The sequence below is a fragment of the Rhamphochromis longiceps genome, linkage group LG3 (genome assembly GCF_057381845.1).
Source record: "Rhamphochromis longiceps isolate RC_006_pf linkage group LG3, R_longiceps_female_GT1.1, whole genome shotgun sequence".
NCBI lineage: Eukaryota > Metazoa > Chordata > Actinopteri > Cichliformes > Cichlidae > Rhamphochromis > Rhamphochromis longiceps.
This window is the reverse complement of record NC_140559.1, coordinates 52983099-52993236: the sequence shown is the minus strand read 5'-3', so window position 1 is coordinate 52993236 and position 10138 is coordinate 52983099. Positions and strand designations below refer to the sequence as shown.

The window sequence follows — 10138 nt, the reverse complement described above, 5'->3', positions numbered from 1 at the left end:
ACATATACCGGTGGCTAACGCGGAGCTAGCTAGCCACCGGTATATGAACAACTCAGTTATTTTTTCCACATCGACCAGCATCATCGGCCCATATAAACGAAAAATAAGTCCAGCTAAGACAAAGACTGTTTGCGGAGCGATCGGGGGTGAAAGGAGTTAGAGACGCCTCACTGAAAGCCAAGCCTGGGTGCTTTTGAGCGAAGCGGCGCTAGCTAGCCGAGCTGGCTAGCCGGCCGGCCAAACTAGCTAGCCGGCTAGCAGCAACATCGTGAGAAATCTGTTGCTAATATGGGATGTTTTGACAAAACGAGCAGATATTTGACGTTTACACACCTACATTCTCACCTGAAAACCGGTCGATCGGCGGCCGCCTCACATGTTTCTTTCCCCACATATGAGGGGAAAGAGACACATACCGGTGGCTAGCTAGCTCCGCGTTAGCCACCACCAAACAACTCAGTTAGTTTTTCCTCATCGACCAGCATCATCGGCCCATATAAACGAAAAATAAGTCCAGTGTGAACCAGTCGCTTGGCGAGCGATCGGGTGGTTTAGCGAGTGTCAGCCTCTTAAGTTTAAGACAAGCCCGGCTGCTTTTTAAGCGACGCGGCGCTAGCTACCCAGCTAGCGTCAGTACACAGGAACTACTTCCGGTAGTTATACAAAATAAAAGCGTCCACAGGGACACAGTGGCCGCCTCGCATTACTCCCGACATACCACTAGAGTGAGCCAGCACACCACAAATGAAGTTTTCTTGTTCTCCATTCATTTCAATGGGAAAAAACTTGCATTAAAATATTCATATTTAAAAAACTATAGAAGTAATAAACACCAAAAGTCATAGCAACTCATTCCAGCTCCAGCCGCACACAATGATATATCATATGTGAACCTTGTCTCAAAACTGTGGGGCGAGTTAAGGTCCAAAATTTCAGGCGGAAAAAGAATAATAATAACTAGAAAGCGAAAATTTCTGAAGAAATTTTAAGTGTGCCTATGCCGCCGCTAATCAGTATAGTTTGCCATTCAAACAGCTACAGAGAGCAAAACTCAGCAGAGCAGCCATTCTCCACCATGAACTATGGTAAAACCAAACACCGCTTGCGCCTCACAGATGACAGCTTACAGTTTTGTGTAAAGATGAGGTGACTTCGTACAGCCCCAATTTGTAGACGCTGTGCGCAGAGGTTCATAAGCAGACCCGACAATGTTTGCATGAACACACTTTGAAGCATTACGTTATGGACCACTTTTCACACATAGTTGCTGTACCCACACAGCCGGCTGTAGCTTTTCATCTCATAGCCCGACACATACACAAAAAAAAAAAAAAAAAAAAAAAAAAAAAAAGCAGAGAGAGCACAGACTTTACACCTGAGAGGCGTGATTGCAGATGCCGCTGAGGTGGGTCCACCTCCCCTGCAGCGGCACTGCAGACCACGCCCTGCCACACACATCAAACACGTAAAATAAATATTTATGCACTTTTCATTCACTTTGTTTTTTGTTATTTTTACAGAGTGTTCTGAATGATTAACAATGGTCTACAGCCAATCTTGTGTATTATTATACAAACTTTGGTTGTAAGATTCAGATAACTATTTAATAAAAGCTAAATATTTTATATGAGAGTAAGAAAGAAAAGTATATCTTTGTCTCATACTCTCATCAGACAATATATGAACCTCTCAATAAACAAAATATATGCTCAGCTTAAATGACAAACCGCTATTTTACACAGTGGAACACTTATTTTTAAACAAAACCAATGCAGTTCGCCACTGACAGTGCTTACCTTTGCACATCACAGTAAACACTGAACCAAGATGGCGCCCACGCGAACGAGAAATCTGAACTACGGTGTCCTGCAGAGGACAAATGGTCAAAATTGCTAAAATTTACAACATATATGCAGCTCAACAGCGACACCTTGTGACTTATTCCAGTCACTACCTTACATATACATAACGTCTTACCTGACATTCAGTTCACCGGACATTCAGTTCACCGGACACTCATACTGAATCACCAGCCCATATAAATGAAAAATAACACGACAGCGTGAGCGGGCCTGGGTGTCAGCCAGCCCAGCCTGGGTGGCAGCCAAGCCGCGCTAGCCAGCTAGCCGGCTAGCTGCCATGCGGCGGTGAAACGTGAGCGTGAGCCGGCCTGGGTATCAGTCAGCCCGGCCTAGGTGTCAGCCAAGCCGCCCTAGCCAGCTAGCTGCCATGCGGCGCTAGCAGTAACATCGTGAGAGATATGGGACTTCTTGATAAAATATGGGACTTCTTGATAAAACGAGCAGATATTTGAAGTTTACACCCCTACATTCTCGCCTGAAAATAGGGGAGGCTGTCATAAAGTTCAAAAATCAGTAACTTAGCGCGCACAGCTGTATAGAAACTCCGTCGTGCTAGCTAGCACGCAGTACAGTTATTGTAACTGTCAGCACAACGAAAATAAACTACACCTAAACTCGGTTTATATCTGACCCAAATAGAGTGCAGTTAATAACGTCTTACCTGAAATTCAGTTCACCAGCCGCCTGCTTCTCCTGCATTGGGTTTCCCTTATCCACGATTGAGCTCCGCGTTAGCCACCACCGGTCGATCGGTGTTTCTTTTCCCGCATACGAGGGGAAGAGACATATACCGGTGGCTAACGCGGAGCTAGCTAGCCACCGGTATATGAACAACTCAGTTATTTTTTCCACATCGACCAGCATCATCGGCCCATATAAACGAAAAATAAGTCCAGCTAAGACAAAGACTGTTTGCGGAGCGATCGGGGGTGAAAGGAGTTAGAGACGCCTCACTGAAAGCCAAGCCTGGGTGCTTTTGAGCGAAGCGGCGCTAGCTAGCCGAGCTAGCTAGCCGGCCGAACTAGCTAGCCGGCTAGCAGCAACATCGTGAGAAATCTGTTGCTAATATGGGATGTTTTGACAAAACGAGCAGATATTTGACGTTTACACACCTACATTCTCACCTGAAAATATCTTAAAAGTTTACTTTGTGACCTAGAAACACAAATAAGAGGAATATATTAAACCAAGTGGCAGCCGCCATTGTTTGACTGGTAGAGGCGTGCTTTGAATTGTGGGATATGCAGTTTTCCACCAAGCGTACACCATTGCCGTTACCGTAACTATTCAATGCTTCGTGCAACCTTAAGAATTCCAATGGTTCCTGAAAGCACCAACGCTGTGCGCGCCGTTCGTATTGTTGTCATTATGGTAATCCAAATACGGGGACATACCACTAGAGTGAGCCAACACACCACAAATTAAGTGAGTGAGCAAACACACCACAAAGTAAGTAAAGTTTCACTTTCGTTCGTTCCCATTCATTTGAATGGGCAAAAACTTGCATTAAAATATTCATATTTAAAAAACTATAGAAGTAATAAACACCAAAAGTCATAGCAACTCATTCCAGCTCCAGCCGCACACAATGATATATCATATGTGAACCTTGTCTCAAAACTGTGGGGCGAGTTAAGGTCCAAAATTTCAGGCGGAAAAAGAATAATAATAATAATAATAATAAATCCGAGCAATAGTAATAAGTGTGCCTTCGCATAGGCACACTTAACAATAGTAATAAGTGTGCCTTCGCATAGGCACACTTAATAATAAATCCGAGCAATAGTAATAAGTGTGCCTTCGCATAGGCACACTTAATAAAGGAGTGTCATCACTGACATCGAATGCCTACTGCACCAGATTATTATTTTTCTGAGGAGAATGTTGCTACTGTGCCCCAAAGTGAAAACTCTCCACATGCTGAACTCATGAGGACAAGGTTTTACTTGAGAATTAAGAGGAATTTGTATATGTGTTTGTGATCCAAATAGATTGTTTCCTCTCAGCAGAGAAGTAGCAGTCTGTGGAAATCATCACATGCACATTATGTCGTCTGCAGAGCCCCCAGGTGAAAGTCAGAAGTATTTAAAACAAGCAGCTTTTGCACATTTTTTGCTAAAAATGTTGATGTTCTCAATTCTGAAGCAGCTTTTCCCATTTTTTTTTTCACTTTAAATGCAGCGTTGCCAGGATAGTTAATCATCTGTCAAGATTTATTTTTTAGTGTAACTAAAGAAAGTCACTTTCACCAAAATCCCAAATTATTTCAGCGATGTGTAAACCAATGTGTTTAAACTGTGAGGAGATGAAGTCAGAATCATGCAGGATTTCCTGAGTGAATATTCTTCAGGTGCTGATTTCACTGGCATGTTTACTTTGTACATCTTGATGCATTCTCAATCATCCAGGTAAGTAAATCTCCAAAAGTTGATTCTGTTCATCTGGTCGTAGCGTTTTGTGGGAGAAACGTTTCATCACTCGCCCAAGTGACTTCTTCAGTCTCAGGTTTAGTTTATACAAAGCACCCTTACACTGTGAGGGGAATACTTTTCCCTCAGTGGTCACACATTATAATCAACTACAGTTACAATGACAGGAAAAAACAACAACTTTATTTGTTGTTTATTTGTTGGAGGATTCATCTGTCAGGATCTTAGATGTCAGCTGCACAATAATACCACCTTTAATTTCTGGGACATCAGTCTTTAAAGTCAAAAGTCTTATTAATGTGGAAAACACAACACAAATATTGCATTTGCTTAAAAACAATACTTCTACTTTGCCCACATGTAAACTGTAGACAGTATATTAAGTCACTTGTGTTAATGTCTTAAAACATTTCCAAACAATAACAATGAAAAATCCTCAGTTTGAATGAAACGCCGTGAAGCATTTCTTATGTTTTCGATAACTTTAAACGCAATTTGAGAACGAAGCCAAAGCAACAGCGAAAAACTGCAACAAGCAGGAACCTGCATATAAATATTTTACCAGGGCTACCGTCTGCCCATGGATGAGGAGCCAGTATGTGTGGCGGTGAGAGGCATCAGAATATAGGAAGATGCAGACGAGTGCCGCATACATAGCAGTCCCTCCCTGATATTTTTCAAGGGAGATAACTGAGAGTGTGTGGTTACGTGGAGCGACAGGCTGTGACTCTGAGTACTGGGTATTTAACACCTAGTGGGGTTGTCACCTTGAAGTTGGTCCAGAGAGTCGTTGACCCACCCTCTGTCATCATGCGAGTCGTTACAGTTCACAGGAGCCAAAGTGTGATAATGTGTGACCCTTAACAAGTCACACGACGAGCAGCCGTGTGTTCTCAGACAAATATCTGTAGCTTGGTACAGCAGATATTTACTAACAAGTAGAAGACTTATTGAAATATAAGTCTTCTAATAGAAATATGTATTTTCTGTAAGAAGACTTATAGAAATATAAGTCTTCTAATAGAAATATAAGTCTTCTTATATAGAAGACTTATATTTCCATAAGAAGACTTATAGAAATATAAGTCTTCTACTTTTGACCACTCTGTTCACACGGTGATAAAGAAACTTATGGAAAAAATATGGAAAACAAAAAACAAACATATACAGTGGAAATAAAATATGCAACCGTGTATTACAACAAGAAAATAACTGTAATGTCTGTCACTCCATTCAGCGACTGACAGTCAGTCCTCATAAATCCCCTCCTGCAGTAAAAGCAATGAAGAATCTATAGTCTTGCTTCCTCTTTACCTGAGCAGCTCCTCCATGTTCATTCAGATTTTGAATACTAGATGGACTCTTCACCTTACTGGTTTAAATGTTTGCCTACCAAGTGAAAACTCTCTGGTTTGATCCTGGGAGGAAACAAAAATCCCTTTGAGGGATCTATCAGGAAGGACATCTGCTGTAAAAACCCTGCCAAGCCAAATATGCAGAGCTACCTGCTGTGGTGACCTCTTGTGACGAAGGAGGAGGCAGCTGAAAGTAGCTTCTCATGTCACATGCAATTTCATTTAAACATACATATTATACAGGCAGTAACTGTTCAAAGGATTGACAGTTGTGCCTAATTATTTGCCTGAATGTGCTGAAACATGTGCAGACACTAACAAAGAAGGAGAAATGCTCAGTAGTAAAAAGTATACCCTAACAAGGATAACTGATGAGGCAGTATAGGAAATATAAACTCTTATGTCAACCTTTACTGGCTTGGCTTCCATTTAGAGCAGACTGATCTAGTGCGAACAATCCAATTGTTGGATAAGGCATTAGAAAGAAGTCACTGTGGTAAAGAAACCACAAAAAAGCAGGAAAATCAAGGTCAGACCCCTGGCTGTTATTAGGAAAAACAGCAAGGAGACAAAATGTTACCACAAGTTTAACCATCCTGCGATATTTACATGAGCTGGAAACTAATTTAAATCTTTACAGATTTATGCAAATCAAAGTTTTTCCTAAAACAACATGCAAAATCCTTAAAAGGTTTGTGTTACTTCTGCACAGCAGAATTCAACACCTGGCGACATGTGGGTAAAAAAAAGTCAGTGATTCTGAAATAAATAAATAAATAAATAAAGTAAAGCCCTGAATTTTGACAGTAGTGGCCCAGGTGGAGGTATCAAGCATCACAAGCAAATATCAAATTTAAATATATTCTCTCTGTTTGACCTTTGACCCGTACTGTGACCTTAAATTTGTCCTTCCCAGTAGCAGAAAATGTGTAATGCTGCAGAGTAAAGTTGCGTGATTTTTTAAAAAATATATTAAGTGACGTGACTCCCAGAGTGCGCACCAATGACATGCAAATTAAACATTTGCATTTTCACTGTTGGTGCCCCACATTGTTAAGTGATGAACTAAGTTTGGTTGTGGAGATCTACAGAGAGACATGCAGCCAAGAAGAAGAAACCAACATGTCATGTTACATGTCATAACATTATCCCACCTAAACACAACATGCTGGTCTGGCCTGGCAGGCTGGAGCCCAGATAAATTTACCGTTAACAGACCCTTTGTGTGAACCGAACTTGAACAACGCTGCTTTGTATTGTGGTGTAATTTTGTCTCTACGTGGAACTGTTTTTTAAAATTTATTTTAAAATGTTAGAACGTATATAAGTGTGAAATGTAAAAAGTTCAACATCGTGGGAAACCGCCAATCATGCATTTAAATTGTTATATTTGGATTCAGCAAAGTCAATAAGAAATGTCACATTTCATCTCTGAAAAAAACCCGCTGACCAGTGTTATAGTTTAATGCAGATAGTTTGTTTTGATAAACAGTTAAAGGTTTTTAAATTACAACCTTTTTCACATTAGTTGCAATGTTTTGCGACTGATTGTATGAGCTGTTTGGGGAAATGCATCTTGTTTTACAAACGCTGTAAAAAATTTGAGAGTAATTGACAAAAACTTTCATTTCTAGCTTCAGTAGAATGAAATAAGAGCTGTAGTATGAACTGGCTAATTTCCCAAACCTACACCTCCACCTATTGGTCACTGTGGCAAACTCCTTCTCCAGACATGCCAGATTTGCCCAGAGCAGCATGGGGTTTCACGCTGTGGCAGTTATCTTTCACTCGCATGATTAACTATGAGCTATAGATGCACAACTGAGAAAAGTGGAGTATTTGGTTTGTATTCTTATAAAATCTTAGCAAAATAGCAGAAAAGACACTGAAATTTTCTACTGGAAATTCCAACCAATAATTATGTAAATATACTTAGAAATCATTTTCTTTTATTCTTTTCCATGTAAATTATTAAATTATTTAACCACTATTACTATTAGTAATAATGATGATGTAAAGTATTGTGATGTAAGTGCTAGTGAAGTAGTGAGTATATATTGTGAGAAAGAAATATTTTGAAAAACTTGCCCCAAATTAGAAGCCTCCAACTCCTGGTGGGAGACAAAGCTGATGGAGGTAAGGTCCTGTGGGACTTAAACCAGACTGACAACCAGACATATTGGTGTTTGAGAAGGAGAAGCAGACCGCAGTGGTGATAAATGTGGAAATCCCAGCGGACAGCAACATCAGGAAGAAGCGGCACAAGAAAATAGAGGCGTACCAGGGGCTGAAGGAACAGCTGGAGCAGATGTGGAAAGTGAAGTCCAAAGTGGTCCAAGTGGTAACATTAGCATTAGATGCTGTAACTCCCTAAACTGGAAGAGTGACTTCAGAAGGCAAATGTGCCATAATTTCACTAAACCTCCGTTGCTGCACAGACAAAGCACAGGAAAATGAACAAGCTCACGCGTGAAATGCGGATGCTTTGTTTTCACGTTGAGAAAACTTGTTCAGAACACAGTCGGTGCTTTATAAAAAAGAAGGGTCTTATTTGAAAATACAATGCTTACATGCGTTTTCTGTCATATATGCAGCTGTTTGACACATGCGCGTTTGAGTGACGGTAACGTCTGATTTTGACTCAGATAACCAGAACTGGAAAAAAATGTATTTAATGAGTTACCAGATTACTGTAGCTGCCGCACATGTTACTCCCAGCCTGTTATTTATGAGCCTTTCACGTTTTGAGCATTATTCTGTCATAGAAGTAGTAAAGGTCAGAGGTCATCGTCCTGGTACTGAAAGTGCCGCGTGCTTCCTGACCTGTGCTGTCTGGCGCTCTGTCGTCACAAACAAGGAAACCATGTTCGCGCTAACGCAGCGGTGCGTTCAGGTACTGTCAGAAAAGTGACCAACAACTCTTTCAGGAAAACAGGTTCGCACGTGGTAGCGTGGCCGAGCGGTCTAAGGCGCTGGATTAAGGCTCCAGTCTCTTCGGGGGCGTGGGTTCGAATCCCACCGCTGCCAGACATTTTTCAAGTACACATAGAAAGCTGCAGTCAATACACACAGAATATACTTTAAAGGAAGAACATCATATATATATATATATATATATATATATATATATATATATACATACAGTATATACACTGGGTGAATGTGCAGTAGTAGGAGCAAGCAGGTGAATTCTGTACATTCATATGAATAGACATCTGACTATTTTACAGGATAGACAATATAAACATATTTAAAATTAAAGGAATTGAAATGTACATTGTGCCTTGGTTTAGTGTCTGGAAGAGTCCTGTCTCAGTCAATTATAGATGATGTGAGAGGGCGGGTGTGTGTGTTTAGGGCACGGATGGCTTGGGGATAGAAGCTCCTCTTGAGTCTCTCTGTCCTTGCCCGGAAGATGCGGAACCTTCTACCAGATTGCAGAAGTTGGAACAGTTTGTTGCCAGGATGGGACGGGTCCTTCAGTATCTGCGCTGCTCTAGTCCGGCATCTCCTGGTGTAGGTGTCCTGAAGCGGGGGGAGAGCAATCCTGCAGCAGCGTTCTGCTGTACGGATCACTCTCTGGAGAGCTTTTTGGTCCTTCACACAGCTGTTCCCGAACCACGACGTCATGTTCTGTGTGAGGATGCTCTCCACAGCGCCTGTATCCTGAGGATCTTTGGAGAGACCCTGAACTTCCTCAGTTGTCGTAGGTGATACAGGCGCTGCCTAGCCTTTTTGGTCTGGACCTGAATGTGGGCAGCCCATGTCAGGTCTGAGGAGATGTGGACACCAAGATACTTGAAGGACTGCACCCTCTCCACTGGAGCTCCATTGATGATAATGGGCTTGTAGTCTCTGTGCTGACCCCTTCTGAAGTCCACCACCAGCTCCTTGGTCTTGCTGACGTTCAGCTGGAGGTGGTTGTCCTGGCACCACGATGCCAGATTCTTCACTTCATCCATGTAGGCCGCCTCATCGTTGTTGGAGATGGCACCCAACACCACTGTGTCGTCAGCAAACTTCACAATGGTGTTGGAGCCATGGGTGGCCACACAGTCTGAAGTGTAGAGGGAGTAGAGCAGTGGCGAGAGGACACATCCCTGAGGTGCTCCTGTGTTGATGGTGATGCTGTTGGAGAAGCACCTGCCCACCCTCACCACCTGAGTTCTGCCAGTGAGGAAGTCCAACACCCATGCACACAGACGGCTGTTAAGTCCCAGATCCCTCAGCTTTGTGAACAGTCTGCAGGGCACTATTGTGTTAAACGCTGAACTGTAATCAACAAACAGCATTCGCACATAGTTACCCTGTTTCTTGTCCACATGGCTGAGAGTGGTGTGTAGGACGTGGGCGATGGCATCCTCTAAGGGGATTTGCATAATGACTACTTTTATTTGTTTTATTATTGTTATTATTTCATTTCATCCCACAATGGCAGCTACAGTTACTCATCTCCATTAACTGGAATCACTGAACAAACACTGGATTGTTT

At 42.0% G+C, this 10138-nt stretch overlaps 1 non-coding gene across 1 annotated transcript; it reads left to right on the top strand.

The window, feature by feature from the left end:
* Positions 1-8591: 8591 nt before the first annotated feature.
* trnal-aag (transfer RNA leucine (anticodon AAG)) lies at positions 8592-8673 on the top strand. The gene has a single exon. It is a non-coding gene; the product is annotated as a tRNA-Leu (tRNA).
* The last annotated feature ends 1465 nt before the right edge of the window (positions 8674-10138 follow it).